We start from the raw sequence: 19,366 nt of genomic DNA, 5'->3' as shown, positions 1-19,366 counted from the left end.
TAACAGTTTAACTCAGTAACAGTCACACTATGTTTCAAAGGCAATCCTGGCTGATTAGCTACTAGTTTAGGTTTAAATATCTATATCTATATATATTTAAATTTTAAACAAAATATAATCTGCTATAGAATTAAACTGCAGCTGTGATTTTATCTTAATTTTTGTAATGTATTCCGTGTGCCAGATCCTTTTACTGCATTGCTTGCATACATCATTCGGTACTTCAAAATGAAGTGACTGCCAAGCAGTACCAGTGCATGGTTAAATCAGAGTAAGGCTGTCGAATCATTAGACTGTTGGTGGTGAAAATGATAAAGTGCATTAGAAAAATAAGAATTACTGTAGAAGAACTTTAGGGGATATCACCAGTAATAATATAGTCTATGTAAAGTAAATTTACAAAAAGTAGGCATAAGCAGTATTATTATAAAAAGATGGTAAAAAAAATTATTAAAAAGGATCTTCATTCGGGAAGAAAGAGAAAACGTAGTGAAGCAAGACAGAGCTGTAGATTAGATAGCAAGAAGATATGGGCAGGACTCTGAATGTCAAAACTTATCAGTGGAAAGAAAATATATATAATGTTATTGATACAGCTCTGATAATGAAAATGTATTTATGCTCAGCATTGCCAGCAGAAGTTGCAAAGGCAGCTGCATGAATGACAGATATTTTTGGCAAAACTTAAAACAGACAAAAAACGAACCAATAAACTGAAATAAAGAACCACACTGTAGGCACAGAATATCATATTTGTTAGCGCTTTTGTTTACTCAGAATAGGCAAACTTCATCAGACAAATTACACAAAGCATAATACATCCTTAAATAGGCAAAAATTAATTGACATCACTTAATCAATTAAAAATCAGACTCCTATTTAAAGAGCCATGAACAAGATTTTGCACCCGCGGTGGTGGTGCTGCAGTAGCGTTGTCGCCTCACAGTAAGACGCTGTCCGGTTCGATTCTCAGCTAGAGCGTCTTCTGCGTGGATACATGCGTGAATGGGCATACCTTCCTTGAAGGTTGTGTGCCAGGCCTGGCAAGCCGGTACATAAAAATCAACTGCCAATCATTAGCGGACCGGAGTTCCGCTGTGGTGACCCCTAACTGGGAAAAGCCGAAAGACACAAACAAACACTCGTATTCATACTATAAAACCTACATCAGTACAAATATTAAACCATGCCTTACATAAATATAAATATAATTTGCAAATGCATAAAAATGTTAAAAACCAATGTTAATGCATGAATTCATAAATTAACATTATATTTTTTATCTTTTTAAAACCCTCATTTTTAAGGTGCTTCCAATAGAAACAGAATCATTAAGGCCAGGGAAGACCAGGGCATTCAATTTAAGTTGCCACATTAATTCCTTTTCATCCAGCTTCAAAGAAACTGTCCCATCCCTATTATTTTCATACACTTTATCTATAACAAGAAAGACAAACCTATGCTCAGGATGATCTTTAATGTGCCTAGCTAAAGCATTGTTTAAATTCAATTTTTCAATAGCGTACAAATGTTCATAAATTTTGTTCTTAAGGGTTTTCTCAGTTTTCCCAACATAAAAGACCCCACATAAGGTGCAGGTACTCAAGTAAACAACCCCCTTTGAATTACAATTGAATTTACCCTTAATGTTATAATTCCTTCCAGCTATTGTGAAGGAGTTCCTAACATTAATATGTTTGCACCACCTATAAGCTTCACCTTTAAACATACCATTATGTGGTAAGTGTGATTTAGGGGTCTGATTTTCCAAGATGCATTTTATGTTCCTGCCTTTCTTAAAGACCACTTTAGGTGAATCACCCACACGTTTATGAATAGTGCTATCCTCAGTCAAAAAGCACCAATTCTTCATAAGAATAGATCTTAAAAGCGGGGCATCCAAAGAAAATGTAGTAATAAAACTCAATTTCTCTGTGTTTTGATCTAATGAAATTGAACCATCCGGTACAGTGGTTGACCCAACATCTCCGGCCATATTATCCCTCATAATATTCTCTCCAACCTCAGAATTTAATACATCAGGTTCAATTCCAAAAATAGGTAAAGCATCCCTCACATCTTTCTTCAATAAGGGTTTAAACAAACCATTCAACCTCTTGTGGTGAACCTCACAAATCAAATCATCCAAAAGAACACTAGGGTACCCACGTTTAGTAAACATTTCTCTTAACAGATTACACTCATCCGAAAAATCATTATCCAAGGATTTTAATTTGTCTATTAATGAGAAAGATGCCCTTAAAGAATTGAGTTTTGCTGGTATTCGGGTTATTAAACCGGATAAAGGGGGAGGGTTGATTTTTATGAATACTGATACATATGAAGAAAAAATGAAAACCCTTCTTACTAATGAGGCCTATGTTAAAGTTTCTAGAAATTAGTTAAATGGGGCTTATCAACATTTAAAAGGGTTTATTAATGATTTGTTTATTGATGGATGTATTGACGTTGATTTATACAACTATCTTTGTATTAGTTACCCCATTACCCCTGTAATTTTTGGATTACCCAAGATCCATAAAGACTTGAGGGATCCCCCTTTTCGTTCCATTGATGATCGTAGGCAATCTATCACATATGGCTGTGCAAAGTTTGTTGACCATAAACTAAAATTGGTGTTAATTGATGAACCTCAGATTTGTAGGGATTCATGGGCCTTTTTGAAGAACATTAACAACTTCCCTTTTTCTGAAGAGATAAATTTTCTCACAATCGATGTCTGTGATTTATACACAGTGATACCACATGACATCGGTTGTGATTGGGTGAGGGAATATTTGTTGGAGAAACAGGTTGATGGGTCCATTATTGATTTGATTATCTATTTATTAGAATTGGTGCTCAAGAATAACTACTTTATGTCTGACAAAGAATTTTATCTACAATAAACGGGTGTGGTCATGGGTTCCCCTTGTGGGGGCACCTTTGCCAATACAGTTATGGCCTTTTGGGAAAAACATTTTTTATTTAAGAATGTCATTTTTCAACAAAAGGTAGCCTGGTACACCCGTTTTTTGGATGATATTTTTATTCTTTGGAAAGGGGACAAAAGTTCAGCTGAATTGTTCATCCAAGATATAACACACTACACCAATTTTTTGAAATTTACTTGGGAATTTCAAACTGATAAATTGTCATATTTAGATGTCAAATTAATTAAACATGTTTCAAACAGAAGATTTATTTCAAGAATATTTAGGAAACCAATGTATTCTCATGCCTTTCTTCACTATTGTAGCTGCCATCCCCATTTTCAGAAAAGGGAGGTGGTTAAAAGCCAACTTGTTTGGGCGGCTAGAATGGTTTCCTTGGTAATGATTTTTCAGATGAGTGTAATCTGTTAAGAGAAATGTTTACTAAATGTGGGTACCCTAGTGTTCTTTTGGCTGATTTGATTTGTAAGGTTCACCACAAGGGGTTGAATGGTTTGTTTAAACCCTTATTGAAGAAAGATGTGAGGGATGCTTTACCTGTTTTTGGAATTGAACCTGATGTATTAAATTCTGAGGCTGGAGAGAATTTTATGAGACATAATATGGCCGGAGATGTTGGGTCAACCATTGTACCGGATGGTTCAATTTCATTAGATCAAAACACAGATAAATTGAGTTTTATTACTACATTTTCTTTGGATGCCCTGCTTTTAAGATCTATTCTTATGAAGAATTGGTGCTTTTTGACTGAGGAAAGCACTATTCATAAACGTGTGGGTGATTCATCTAAAGTGGTCTTTAGGAAAGGCAGGAACATAAAATGCATCTTGGAAAATCAGACCCCTAAATCACACTTACCACATAATGGTATGTTTAAATGTGAAGCTTGTAGGTGGTGCAAACACATTAATGGTAGGAATTCCTTCACAATGGCTGGAAGGAAATATAACATTAAGGATAAATTCAAATGTTAAGTTGTTATTCTCGCCTTCATTCTTGCTGGATGGGTTCGGAGCCGATCCTCGGCTCTGACTCGGCCTATACTATAGCTCAAGAGCTATTTTTACCAGCTCGAGGCAGCCCTATATCCCACAATACCATGTGCTAACTCCCCAGATCTCGTTTGCCGCTTCGCTGCGAGGTTGCGTTTTTACCGGCTCAGGTCAGTGTAAAAAGTTTTTTCTTTTTGTGAGGACTTTTTTAAAATTTAAGTTTAGTTTTCCCTATCTATTCATTATCTTACCCTTAAAAGCTTATTAACAGTTTTCGTTAAGCCCCCCCCCTTTAGTCAAATTGATAAACAGGCCTTCGGGCTTTAGTTTTTCTATAGTTTGCCCTTATTGAGTAGGTGTGTGTGTGTTTTCCTAGTCAGCCCTTTAACTTCTCCCCTTGTGTGAGTGGTTGAGTGAGTTCTGTGTGCTGACTGTGTTAGATTCTTAGTGTCCACTATAATGTCCAAAGACACTAAAGTCTCAAGATTCAAGAAGTGTGACTCATGCTGTCAGAAGATGTCTCTGACAGACGGTCACACTTCTTGCGTTTATTGCCTGGGACCCTTGCACCTGCAGGACTCTTGTTCTGTTTGTCACGGATTTAGTCCAAGAGTCCTGCAGGAGCGCCGCAATAAGCTAATTCTGAGGGGCTTATTGAAGCCTGATGACTCCCCATCTAAGTCTGGCTCGGGGAAGTCGTCCAAGCCCGCCAAACCCTCGGCTCCAGTTCTTAAGTCGATGGCTGGCGGAACCGAAAGTGCTCCGACATCGGGTCCAGTTGGATCCGATGCGAGCAAGACTTTGCCCGCTCCGAAACCCGTATCGGAGCCAACAACAGCGCGCAAGCGCTCTAGGTCACCCTCCGTAGAGTCCATTTGTTCGGCTCCAGGATCGCCCTTACTGTCAGAGTGGAGTCATAGGACTCATTCCTCCAGGTCTTCCAGGCTGTTCGACCATGACATTGAGAGGGTGGTCAGTAGACTCCTCAAGTCTCAGGCACTGGCCCAAATACTCCAACGCCCATCTCACCAGACTGTGGCTCCCTCGGTGCCAATTTCGATTCCTCCTCCGACTCTTCAGTTGAGCTCGGAGCCGGAGTTTGTCAGAACCGGGACCTTACCACGTCGACCTCTTCATTGGTGCCGTCCGTGGAAAGGTCCAGGCGCCGGGACTCCATCATTGGCTCCGAGGGGGCGAGTGGCATCGGACCCTTGTCCGACCCTGTTCTCCCTCTCAGAGCGTCGGCGCTGGTTAGTTCGGCCCCGATATCATTCTCGGAGCCTTCTCTGTCGGTGCCGGGAGCGGTCCTGGTATCCTCGGAGCCAGGACTTTCTTCTGTGCCTGATAGGGGAGCCTTTGAGGTGATGAGGAGCGTGCTGGATCCGGTGTCCGCTCCAAAGTTGGTTCCTTCAGCTCCTCCCTCTACATTGCCTGTTACGGTCTCTGGTCTTCCTCTGGCAATTGATAGCAGAGATCCAAAGCACAGGGTACCCACTTTGGGTGTCTCTTCTTCGTCCGAGGCCTCCCCTGAAGCTTCAGGGGAACCCCCTAGGAAAAGAAAGTGCAAGAGGAAGCATGTAGACTCTCCCGAGTCTATTACTTCGGACACCGACTTGGATGAGTCGGAGGGTTCCCCGAGATCCCCCTCTGAGGATGTCTCCTTTTCAGACATCCTACAGATCCTGAAACAGCGGGGGAAATTGGTCCACCCTCAAACCCTCTGAGGACGAGTCGATTTACATTGATGCTTTTGGGTCTCGCCCTTCCACCTCCTGGGTGTCCCCTCCTTTCAACCCACTGATGGAAGTAGTGGCCAGAAAGGCGTGGGCAGCTCCTGAATCGATGGAACCTACCCCTAGGAGGCCTTCTAAATGTATTTCTGCTCCGGTAGACAAACCATTTCTGACCAAAGGTGTATCGGTAGATACTATGGTGGTAGCAGCCGCCACTAAGAAGGAATTAGCTGATCCTTCTGTACCTGTTCATCCTCCTAATAAAGAGTCCAGGACTATGGACAGGTACGGTAAGCGGACATTTGCTTCAGCGACATTTGCCATGCGGTCGCTGAACTATTTATGTCATTTCACCCGCCTTCAGAGAGATTTGCTCAAAGAACTGGGTGAAACCATACAGGATCTTTCTGCTGCGGAGTATCAGGACAAGATTAACTCCCAGCTGGCTACCCTGAATTCCATTGCCAACTCCTCCATGCGGCTTATCTCTTATGCAGCCGATGGAGCGAGTAGGGCCGCAGGCACAGGTGTTGCGTTAAGATGTCACGCCTGGATGCGACTCTGTAATTTTGCAATCCCTTCAAGGCGTCCTTCACCAACACTCCCTTTGATGGTTCAGAGTTGTTTGGACCTCAGGTGAAGAATACTCTCACCAGGTGCGAGCAAGATGGTAAGACTCTCTCTGCCATGGGAGTCCACTTTTCCACACCATCTAGACCATACCGTAAAGGTCAGAAGGGTGGAAAGATGTGGTTCCGCAAACCACAGGGAGTCGCGCCTGCCGCACGTGGTGAACTTCCCCCCAGAGGCAGAGGGGGGAACAATAATAGACGTCACCCCAGGGGCAGAGGGGGTCCACAGAACCAGGGTTCCAGGGAATCCTTCCCTGACCAACCCTTTCAGCATCCCTGAGAAGCTGCCCGACTGTCCACCTTCGGAGACAGTCGGGGGAAGATTATATCTGTACCCAGAAGGCTGGCAATCCCTCTCTCAAGACAAATGGGTACAGTCGATCATATCCAAGGGTTACAAAATCCCCTTCATTTCCCCTCTGATCCAACCGCCAAGACCCCTCCCAGACGTACCACCCGGACAAAGGGGTCAGGCACAGCTAGAGATAAAAAAGCTGTTAGAAAAAAAGAGTCATCCAGGCAGTCCCAGCAGACCAGCTAGGATCCGGAATCTACTCCAGGTTCCTTTTGGTACCAAAAAAGACAGGAGACTGGAGACCCATTTTGGACCTCAGCAGACTGAACAAGTCTGTGCAGAAGACAACGTTTCGGATGGTAATGCTGCAGTCTATTCTGCCCTTCTTGGGCAGAGACAACTGGATGTGCTTGTTAGACCTTCAGGACGCGTACTATCATGTAAAGATACACAGGCGCTCCAGGAGGTTTCTCCGCTTCCGGCTGGGAGCCAGTCATTACCAATTCAGAGCCCTGCCCTTTGGTCTCACCACAGCCCCCTGGATGTTCACCCAATGTTTGGCAGTGGTCACGGCTCACCTGAGACAAAAAGGATTCCAGGTGTTTCCATATTTAGACGATTGGCTCATTACCGCTACCACCAAGCAGCATCTTATCATAGCCAGGGATTACACCATTCGCATTTGCAACAAACTAGGTATTTCCATAAACTTCTCAAAATCCTCCTTGCCGCTTTGTCAGTGTATAAACTTCATAGGCGCCGTGTTAAACACCACAGAAATGTCTGCAACATTACCACCTCAGAGAGTGACAGACATACGGCGGAATGTTCAGTTTCTGTTTCAGTCCAACAGAATTCAAGTCAAGTTAGTACTGAAAACATTAGGCCTCATGGCAGCGGCGATTCTCCTTCTCCCCTTAGCCCGCTTCCACATGAGAATTCTCCAGTGGATGCTTTTTTCTCAGTGGTCCTTTCAACAGCTCCCAATGACTCACAACATTTTGATAACCCCAACTTGCAAAAAACATCTCTCCTGGTGGATGGTCTCCTCTCAACTTCTTCAGGGCAGACCCTTTGTTCTTCCCCCTCCAGTTGCCATGGTGACAATGGATGCCTCCCTGATCGGGTGGAGGAGGGCACTATCAGGGCAGGACTGTCCAGGACACATGGCAACAATTAGAATGCCACCTGCACATAAATGTCCTGGAGATGAGAGCAGTGCTTTTATCATTGCAAGCCCTTCAGGACTCTCTTCACACGGGGACTATAGCAGTTCCAACGGACAATATGTCTGTAGTGTGGTACATAAACAAGCAGGGCGGAGCAAAGTCCTACCTCCTATGTCGAGAAGCACTCAGACTTTGGCAGTGGGCGATCTCCTCTCAACGGTTTCTGATAGCAACGCACATCCCCGGGAGGTTCAACGTCATAGCGGACAGACTGAGCAGAACAATTCTCATGCCTCACGAGTGGTCTCTAAATCAGGCGGTAGCAGAGAGAATTTTCCAGAAGTGAGGCCAGCCTTGCTGCGACCTTTTCGCAACACCTCAAAACAGCAAGTGCCTCGACTTTTTTACACTCTTCCCTCTACCAGGCCATCCCCCCAGAGACGCTCTTGCCCACGATTGGCCTCGGGGTCTTCTATACGCTTTTCCCCCTTTTCCGTTGATTCCGCAGTTAATTCAGAAAGCAACCGCATTGAGATCCAAAATGATCCTCATTGCTACGTACTGGCCTCGACAAGTATGGTTTCCGTTCCTGCACCGTTATCTACTGGAACAGCCCTGGCATCTGGAACCATTTCCAGACCTTTTGACCCATTTGATGGGCAAGCTGCACCAGTCTCTTCAGTCCCTCAACTTCACAGCTTGGTTGCTCCACTTCCAACCATAGCCAGGCTTCCCTTTATTTCTCTTCCTGTCCGTGATATCATTCTTGCCTCCCATAAGTCCAATACTAGGAAGACTTATGCGAGTAAATGGAAGCATTTTTCGGTCTGGGCAGAAGCTAGGTCCTTAGATCCTTTTAATGCACCAATTCATCAAGTCCTAGATTTTCTGGCGGAGCTTTTTCATTCAGGGTTGTCGTCGGCCACTATCAGAGTACAACTAGCGGCCATTGCCAATTTTCATGTAGGGCTCTCGGAAACCAATATTATGTCCCATAAACTCTGTAAAGCTTTCCTCAAGGGCATCTTCTTGCTCAGACCTCCCATTAAAGATCCTCCTCCACAATGGGATCTAAATTTGGTGTTAACTTCATTAATTCTCCCTCCCTTTGAGCCTGCAGCTTCTTGTTCCCTCAAGCTTCTCTCTTGGAAAACTCTGTTTTTGGTGGCTATAACATCTGCCAGAAGGGTGCCGGAACTTCAGGCCTTGTCTGTCCGTCCCCCTTATTTGGTTTTTCATAAAGACAGGGTAGCACTCAGAACGAATCGTTCCTTTCTACCAAAAGTTTCTTCTGAATCAAATCTGAACCACACTATTGACTTGCCTGTTTTCTTCCCGAATTATTCAAACAGGGCTGAACAGAAACTACATTCCTTGGATGTTCATCGTCAACTGCGGTATTATCTAGACAGGACAAAACAATTCAGAAAGTCAGAACAGCTCTTCCTCTCTTATGCTGAAGGAAAGAAAGGACTTCCAGTATCAAAGGTAACTCTTTCCAGATGGTTAGCATCCATCATTACCTTTGTCTACGAGTTGAGACACAAACAACTTCCTTCAAGACCTAAGGCTCATTCAACCAGGGCACTATCAACCTCAACAGCCTTTCAAGCAAGGTTACCATTAGATGCCATTTGTGCAGCAGCTACATGGGCTTCTCAACATACTTTTATTACCCATTACAAACTTGATATAGCCTCCAGAAATAGAGCTGACTTTGGTTCCACCGTACTCAGGAGTCTGTTCCGTTGAGCCACCCAGGACCAAGGTGCTAGGGACGCTGTCCCATCCAGCAAGAATGAAGGCGAGAATGACAACTTAACATTAAGAAGTTATGTACCTACCATAACGTTCCATGTTAGTTGTCTTCTCGCCTTCTTTCTTGCCCTCCCTCCTGCCCCCTAGCCTGGACAGACTTGAAGGTCTCTGAGTCTTTTTCTTTCATGATACATAGTTATTCAGGGTTACCCGTATCATGAGTGTTACCAGCAGGGAGACCGTATTTTTATATAATGGCTTATTTTTTGGTAACAATAAAACTATACTATGTGTTAGCTGTCAACGAGATCTGGGGAGTTAGCGCATGGTATTGTGGGATATAGGGCTGCCTCGAGCCGGTAAAAATAGCTCTCGAGCTATAGTATAGGCCGAGTCGGTGCCAAGGATTGGCTCTGAACCCATCCAGCAAGAAAGAAGGCGAGAAGAAGACAACTAACATGGAACGTTATGGTAGGTGCATAACTTCTTCTTATAATTCAAAGGGGGTTGTTTATTTGAGTACCTGCACCTTATGTGGGGTCTTTTATGTTGGGAAAACTGAGAGAACCCTTAAGAACAGAATTTACGAACATCTGTACACTATTGAAAAATTGAATTTAAATAATGCTTTAGCTAGGCACATTAAAGATCAACCTTAGCATAGTCTTGTCTTTCTTGTTATAGATAAAGTGTATGAAAATAATAGGGGTGGGCCAGTTTCTTTGAAGCTGGATGAAAAGGAATTAATGTGGCAACTTAAATTGAATGCCCTGGTTTCTCCTGGCCTTAATGATTCTGTTTCTATTGGAAGCACCTTAAAAATGAGGGCTTTAAAAAGATAAAAAAAATGTTAATTTATGAATTCATGCATTAACATTGGTTTTAAACATTTTTATGTATTTGCAAATTATGTTTATATTCATGTAAGGCATGGTTTGATATTTGTACTGATGTAGATTTTATAGTATGAATATGAGTGTACTTATGCAAAATCTGGTTCATGGCTCTTTAAATGTGAGTCTGATTTTTAATTGGTTAATTGGTGATGTCAATTATTTTTGCCTATTTAAGGATGTATTATGCTTTGTGTAATTTGTCTGATGAAGTTTGCCTATTCTGAGTAAAAGAAAGCGGTAACAAATATGATATTCTGTGCCTGCAGTGTGGTTCTTTATTTCAGATATTTTTGACAGTTGGTCAAATCTGGCATTTCACATAAGAAGATGTTTTAAGTGAGTTCCAAGATGTCTGGGCACTGATCAGCAGTTTAAATTCAGCTCTTCCAGTGTGAAAAAAGAAACTTGAGAAATAAGAGCTAGTAGTTCTGATAGCTTGAGTAAAATTCAGTTACTTATAGTAAGTACACTGCCTGGATTCCAGCAAAGAAGAAATGTGGAGAACCTGAAAGAAAATCAGAAAAGGTTGTGAAAACACTGACTGGGAAGAATCCTGCAGCTGTTCAGCAAAAAACAATTAAAGCTTTAGCTATGGTACAAGAGATGGCTTCCAGAAATTTAGAGGAAAAAATAAATCAAATATACACAGGGGTGTTTAAAATAAAACATTTAAGGAGTACATCAACTCAAATAACAAAAGGCTAGAAAAAATAGAAAAAACTTTAATGAGTTATTTCGATGAATTGATAAAACTGCAAAAATTAGAGGTTGAAATAAAGAAAAGGCTGCCTGTGTATGAAACTTCCCAAGGAGAGATGTTTCAAAAAATGGAAAAGTTAGAAGACAGAGCGTGCAGAGAAAACCTGATAGTTTCTGCTGTATCTGAGAGACTGGAAGGAACAAACTGTATTAGTTTTATGAAAACACAAATAAGCAACTGGACTAGAGGTCGAAGATAGAGTGTGCTAAGATTTTCTGCTGTACCACAGAAACTGGAAGGAACAGACTGCATTAATTTTATGAAAGCACAAATAAGCAACTGGACTGGTATTTCACAACATAATTTGTTAAATGAAAGACCACAGGAGTGCATGCTCCAACCCTAGCCATGAGAAAGCAGCCAAGACCTCTATTAGTAAATATGCAATCATACCAGCAGAATGAGTTGTTATTGACAAAACTGTAGCAGAAGGGAAAAGTGTTAAAAATTGGAGATAGCAGAGTGTTTGTGGAAACTGATTATTCACTGTACGCCAGGCAAAAGAGAAGTACATTTATCCCAGCAGTCAGGAAGTTTCAAGAGGCAAGTGTGGGATTCAAGCTGCTGTATCCAGCTGTCTTCAGAATATTTTTTTCTTGGATGATCAAAAACATTTTTGATGCAGAACAGACTAAGGGGGAAATACAAAAGTTTATCCAACATAAAGTGAGCTATTAAAAAGAAGAGGGCTCTACTTCTCATTCTTCAGACAATAAAGCTCATAGAGAGACTTTGCCAGTTAACAATTTCTTATGTTCCAAAGGAAATGTTTGAGAGAGAGAGAGAGAGAAAGCACAAGAGTTGACTAGAAGAATCAAGAGTATCTTGGACTTGAACAAGAGTCTGGTGTTGGGAGATTTAGATGGACAGGACAAAGACCAGCAGCACCAAAATTAGTGAATTAGTGTGTGGCTTTGCAAGAAAAAGTGTCTGAGAAAGATTGGTCTTTTATTGGCTTTGTTAAACTTGTGGGTGGACTCTAAAATATATACCACACTTTTATATCACTAATGTTTAGGAGGACACTAAAGGGTAAAAAAGAAAATGTAAGCAAAACAATTTTTGTACTTAATATTTGTATAAAACATTTCATAACATAAAATGCATGTTTTATAGTAAAGCAGCTTTGTGTAGTATGTAGTCAAGAATCTTTTAAATGTGGGGGTGAATCATTTCCGTGATTGTTGAATGTGATAAAGATATTAAGTAAACAAGTACTTTTTTAATTGAAAGAAATATAGGCTTTACAGTTTAAAAAGAGAAGAAAGGATAGGAAAAATCAAATTTAAGTTAATATGCTGTAATTTTAGGCTGCTGGTATGAAGATGGGGTGTAAAATTGCACTGATTATATTATATGTAGAATTGGCTTAATATAAAAACAAGTGCTTTCTGTAAGGAAATAAGTTTAAAAATAATTCAAAATTATGAAAGATACATTTTTTTTTACTTTAACAAACGTTTAGTAGGAGTCAAGAAGTGTGTAGCTGAAGGCAGTTTTACAGTCTGTTCTGTTTTGAGTGAAACTGAGAAAGATTCCTGCATGCATCTGCACAGTTGTTAGCTTCTTTTTTTTCTTATTGCTGACTGTTTCCATGGAGACAAGCTGTCTTTGGGTGTAAGCAGTTAATCTTGACAGTTCTGAGCATTTTTTTGCTGACAGAATTACAACATTTAAAAGTATAAGGGCAAGTAGTTGAGGAAAAAAGAAGTTTAAAATTATTGGAAGTGAATGAGAGATAACCGCTTTTCTAGCAGCCTTAATACTTTATTCCATTTAATAAAGCTGTGTATAATTTAGTTTCTTAAAGCTAGCCAGTGCACTTTTACTAAAGGCGAAACATCAATGTTTTCTGAAAGCATACAAGCTGTTTTTCGCATCTGTGAGGGTAATAGAGGTAAGAAAATATTTGATCAGTGTAAGTGGGACCACATGGTTGTAACGTGCACCTCCAGCATTGCAAACCAGATACTCCTGACATTATTTATATTCTCATTCCAACTCTCTAATTAATAAAAAAGGTTGCCATGGATATGAACTTTCCCACTATAGCCATTACCAGCTTGGTGGATACGAGCATCCTAAGGCAATGTAGAAACTTCCTCATGTTTACTGACACATAGACCCACATATGCTGAGGCACTTAAATGTAAACTTCCTAAACCCCAAAGACCTCCTAGATGAAGTATGCTTAAACACCCTCAGCGACCCCGAATACACTCTTTCAAAACAACACACGCATCAACACATACTGTGGGAGGGAGGATGGCATAATGGTTAAGGTGTTTACCTTGCAGGCATAAGGTGCAAGGTTTGATTCTCACATGGGTTAATTGGCTAGGCTTAAAATGGCCCACAAGGGCAGTTAGTCTAGTACTAATCTATGAACCTATCTCATGGAACCTCTACTTCTACGCCCATAAGGCAAGCCGCCACCAAAGAATCCTACATTCTATTCACTGGAGACACCATTGTGAGACACACTGCTGTCCTTCTCGCCAGGCTGAGGAAAGGAGAACGTCACCATCACTTGCTTATCAGGGGCCAGGATCTGCCATGTTATGCACGCACTCAGGTAATTTTACCATAAGTACCAATATGATGCAGTCATACTCTGTGTGGGTGTAAATGACCTGAGACATACCTCCATAGAGTATATGAATAGAGACATCATGGAGCTCTTGGAATATGTGTCTCAGGCTAGTATGAGCCTAGCATTGCAAAGCATTTTACCTTCTCCAAGGATGGTGCCACAATATGAACAACAGATGACTGACTTGGCTTGGTTTTTGGTTTCTTTCTAAGGGTGTGCAATATTTGTCAGCATGGAAGGAAATGGTCAACAGACCATGTTGCTTTGCCATGGATGCACACACCTGTCCCTTCTAGACTTTTGAATATTAGCTAAAACAGTGTCCTCCCCATAATGTCTTTTTAGGCATTGCCAAACTGAAAGTACTTCTGACATAGCAAATGAAAACCAAGAAGGTCTAGGAATCTAAACAAAAAACTCCACTCCCTAGAAACTTCTTCACCCTAGAGAATGATGATGTCTGTGCAGTCACTGAGACATAGTTTAAAGCTGCAGAGAGCACACTAACCGTGCACATTTTCAAAAAAATGAAGTAACCCTCCAGATAAGAACAATTGCACCAAATTGACAGCTTCACCCACAGGCATTACCTAACCTAAATTTAAGGTTATCCGTGCTAAGTAGGCTTATAAATGTTTACTTGGCTAATGACCACAAGGACCTTTTTAAGCCTAGCCATGCATCCCAAATCTCTGACAAGTTCTGGTACCCTTGATAAGTATAATTAGGGGTTTGAGAGCCGAAACATTTACAAGCATGGCCCTGGGAGATGAACCTTTTACAGGCTGCCTGTGTCCATTAGCACCTGTGTTACTAATGGACACAGGCTGCCTGTGTCCATTAGTAACATAGGTGCCAAATCAGAGATGAATTTCTTGTTCTCCATCCAGTTGACCAAATTACACTTGAATTGGGCGAGGGAGGAACATGGATGGGGAGCCTGTTCAAAAGAAGGTGTAGTGTCTGGGATGCATACCTGACTGTCCAGGAGATCCTATTTACATTGCAGGTAAAAATACCAATTTGTTAACTAGATAGGTCCACAGTCCATTAGTATGGGCAACCTTGGAGCTATATCTGGTTATGTGACTTGCTCAAGACCACATAGTTGGACAGCGAGGGCTGAGGGAATCAAATCATGTACTGTAGGAATTTCAGCTCACAAGCATAACCTCTACACCAACAGTTAGATAATAACATACCCAATTTTCAATGATATGTACAGTTGTTTTAACATCTTTGAACACAGATTGGAGGACATGAGATTCAAACCTGCAGCTACATTGTACATCTAAACTCTAACCTTGACAGATACCTGCTTAGCTAATCCAACTTGTCTTCTCAAAGAAGTTCACCAGGTTCAGTAGGCATGACCTGCCTTTGACAAAACCAGACTGGGTTGGGTCCAGTGTTTGAAGGTTTCTTATGTCATTGTTTTTTCATTTTCCCAGATGATGTTTTCCATAGTTTTGCATATAAGACTAGACAGACTAATGGGTCTGTAGTTCCTGGGATTGATTGATGGTTCACCCTTGTACAGTGGAATGACTCTTGTACACTAATTTCCAGGAAAGGCTAATAATGTTTTCAGGCACTACAGTCCTTGCCCCATGTAATAACCAGGCAGCACATCAGATTACCAGATTGGGCCCCATCCCCAATTACTGTTTCACTATTGCTAATAACCAGATAATTGTAAACACAGATTATAGTGTGTGGTAGAGTGTTCTGGATAAATAAAGGTAGATGTCAGTTGCATGTCACCACTTAGCAAAAAATGCCTTCTTGTCAGGTATGAAAAAAAGTAAATAGACCAACAGGCACATGTTTTTTTTAAGTGAACAAATTGCATTACTTAAACACTGAGTTAAACTGTAACGATACCAGTTAAATATACAGAGAAATGTGAAATTGCATTGGGAAACTGAAAATAATGATTAAAAGAAAGGAGAATCTGTCTACAGCTGGACTTCTCCTAGCTAGTTTCTTAATTAAAAGAGTTACTGAACCCTAACCATAGTAGTTATGAATTTCCAGGCATAGACAAGCACAGAATACAAAACTTTAAGTCAAAACTCTTGGGCAGCTTTGCCTTTTTACATGCAGTTAACCAGGGCTTGTTTTTCCTTTTTTCCTTCCCTGAGCTAGCCATCTCCTGTCTAATTGCGCCTAGCCTAGGAGAAGTTAGAGGTCTTGTAATCATAGGGCATAACATTTCCAGTTTTCTGTTTCACATGTCTGCTGTAAATTTCACATTTATGTATAATCGCTGTATTTCCCAGAAGAAGACAGTTGCAAACATTATATATTGTTCAGCGTCAGTGGCTCAACACATAGATCTTTCACATAGAAGGTTCTTGGTTCCATTCCCACACCAGGTAGATCAGTTGCTAACACTGTAGTGCATTATAAGGGGAATGCTGCACTCTTCAGTGTGCTGTCTTTTAGATGAGATGTTAAGCCAAGGCCCCATCTGATTGATTTGGTGGTAGTTCCAGTGGATGTAAAAGATCCCATGGTACCTATTGAAAAAATAGGGGAAGTTCCCCAATGCCTGGCCATATTTCACGTTGTATTATAAACATCACCTCGGATCTCCCCCAAAAAGTGTATATTAGCCTAGTGGGACTAACTCACTTAGCATAGGATGAATAAACAAATTGCCTTGACAGAGTCACAGGTTCACACATCTTTTCGTAGGGCACAAGATCTCAGATATTTTCATGCAAGTAAAATACACATACACATTACAGGTTAGATCATTTATTTTAGTTTACCTGCTGAAGGTTTAATAGTGCAAGTAATTTTATATATATATATATATATATATATATATATATATATATATATATATATAGTCCGTGGTGGTGGTGCTGCGGTAGCGTTGTTGCCTCAGAGCAAGACGTTGTCCTGTTCAATTCTCAGCTAGAGCGTCTTCTGTGGAGACATGCGTGAATGGGCGTACCTTCGTTGAAGGTTGTGCATTAGGGCCGGCAACTCAGCACGTAAAAATCAACTGCCACTCATTAGCTCATTAGTTAATTAATTAAGTTAATTTAATTAATTAGTTAATTTAATTAATCATTAGTTCCGCTGTGGCGACCCCTAACCAGGAAAAGCTGAAAGACACAACATATATATATATATATATATATATATATATAAATATTTCATACCATGACTCAGAAAACAGTGTCATATTTATTCTCAGGCATCAGAAGTGTTATAATTTCTATTAGTTTATTAACCGATTTATTAACCAGTAAACCTGAAGATAAATGCCTTCCATTTCAGGATTTATCTGGATGGTGCAGTTGTGCAGCGGTAGAGCTGTTGCCTCACAGCAAGAGATTCTCTGGTTCAATTCTTGGCTGGGGTGCCTTCTGTTCAGAGTCTGCATGTCCTCCCTTTGTTCGTGAGGGTTTCCTCCTGGTGCTCTGGTTTCTTCCCACGTTACAAAGACATGCATCTAGAGCGTTTCTCCCCAGGCCTCCGCTGAAAATTGGCTTTGTTCCAAGTTGCACTTTCCCAGTTAACAAATGTTAAATAAATAATCTGCCAAGGTTTGCATATTTTGCAAGTAGAAGCTGAAAAGGAATGAAATCCAGAATGAAACCTGTTAAGAATTTATAGCCTGTTCAGTATGCTGTTAACTGCTTTCATTTTCCGTAATCATTACATGTTGTGTTATGCAACTCCTAGCCTGCACAATTTTGCTTCTTTTGCTGAGAACTTCCTAGTCATCATCTTGAACTAGCATTTAGAATATGCTGTGTTTTTGCTTTCACTTTCAAAATTTTCATATTGTAGGCATTCTGTTTGCATATTTGGCTTTCTTGCTGTTAAATAATTTTGCTAATTATTCACTAATCCAGTGCATTTTGTAAAGTTAAAGCTTTACTTCTAGTACCAGTTCTTTTAAAGTTTTCTATATGCCTTACTAGTTTTACCCCCTTATTAATAACCCTACTAAGCTGACAAATTTACAAGACTGTGCCCATTTCTTCAATTCAGCCACATTGATTAGAAATGTTCATCACATTTCGTTGGTGGTATCTTCCTCTGGATTACAGTAAACCAGAAACAACGTTGTTTCTCATTTAGATTGTCTCTGTTTTACTTTAAATTGGAGACAAAAACATTTGCAGTTGGCTTGCAGTGGCAGATGCATTTGGCTACATAGTCTTTGTTTGCCCTCACAGAGTGTTTTTCTTTACCTGTGTTTGAAATGGTAAATCCTTCCAACCAAGGAATTTAGAATATTGAAATTCTCACTGAGTTTATCTATGTATTTGCACTTTGGTTAGCAGGTTATTCTACTGACCCTTTTCAGCCATAACTTCGACTCAGAATGAGCACAAGCAGTGCACAATTTTTTTGTTAAAAAAAAAAATCACAGTTTGAACAGAAAAACAGTGCATGCATGGAGCAAATAATGAGTACAAATGATGCATTAAATTCTGCTGCAAATATGAGACTATTTGAACAGATAAACAGTAGATGCATAAACTAGCTATTGTACACTTTGTGTAATCATTAAACATGAACATTCAAACAACAATTTTATACACTGATTACATTGTGTGAAGGTTGTTGACATTATTTACGTGTCAAATGTTCATACTGACTTTATATACATTATTTACAGTATGTCACATTCCCATACAGAATGACAAGAGTGTGACACAGAATAGAAGTTACTGGCCTCTTAGTACTCTGGGAACACTTATCTGGTATGGTGAAAGCAACAGCACTTTTCTTTTTGCTGAAGATGCTCTTCCAGTCTAGCTTTGAATTTTTTCAGTGTCTCTTAAGATCATATATCAGTTGGGATGTAGTTCCATGTGGCAGGGGGCTAGTTAAGCAAAAGCGCTTTCACCTGAAACAGTTTTCAGTAGTTCATAGGTTCATAAGCTCATGGGTGAATACTAGTCTAAGTGGTCTAAATGGCCATTTTAAGCCTAGCCAGTAGCCTGAGGTTAGAATCAAACTTTATACCCTTGTGTCTTTAAGGTAAAGACCTTAACAGTTATGTCAAACCTACCCCCACTCTGCCAAACTCACCCTCACCACGATTGTCATCTTTGTTAGATTCTGGAAGGGAATAAGATGGGCCTTTAATGGCTAATACTAATTTAAGTACAGTGTGGTGTCACAGGTAGATCATTTTGTAAGTCATAGTGCACAGTATCAATGGTGACCTGGCATGTATCACAAGCTATTTGAAGCAACTTGTAAAGTTACAGAGATGATGTTACCTTTCAATAAAACAAAGTGACAGATTTTGTTCTCTCCTACATGTAGTTAATGGGTGTTATCATCTGAATGGAGTGAGAGGTTTATTACCAGCTTCAGGAAAAACATTACAAAATACTGACTTCATTTTTTATGTCATCATTTAAGCTGTATTCTGTATTGTTAAACAATCAAAAGATAAGTTAGTAGCCTCTATATGCTTTGAAATATTAATTTTTAACTTATTTATAAGATGAGTAGATATGATTCACTGTTACTCTCCTTTACAGAAAGAAACATTGGCAGTTTTTGTGTATGTGGTGTGCACATAGGTATCTCCTCATATGTA

The 19,366-nt window shown here is 40.4% G+C and overlaps 1 protein-coding gene across 2 annotated transcripts in view; it reads left to right on the top strand.

Annotated features, from left to right (window-relative positions):
- The window catches only part of PRKCZ (protein kinase C zeta), a 4,411,399-nt gene that overhangs the window by 3,294,685 nt on the left and 1,097,348 nt on the right, over positions 1 to 19,366 (top strand). The gene's annotated exons all lie outside the window — the stretch shown is intronic.

This window comes from Protopterus annectens, chromosome 2.part1 (assembly GCF_019279795.1).
Source record: "Protopterus annectens isolate FY-2018-M chromosome 2.part1, PAN1.0, whole genome shotgun sequence".
Taxonomy (NCBI): Eukaryota; Metazoa; Chordata; order Ceratodontiformes; family Protopteridae; genus Protopterus; species Protopterus annectens.
The sequence above is the reverse complement of the archived record's forward strand: the minus strand, read 5'-3'. Positions and strand labels throughout refer to the sequence as shown.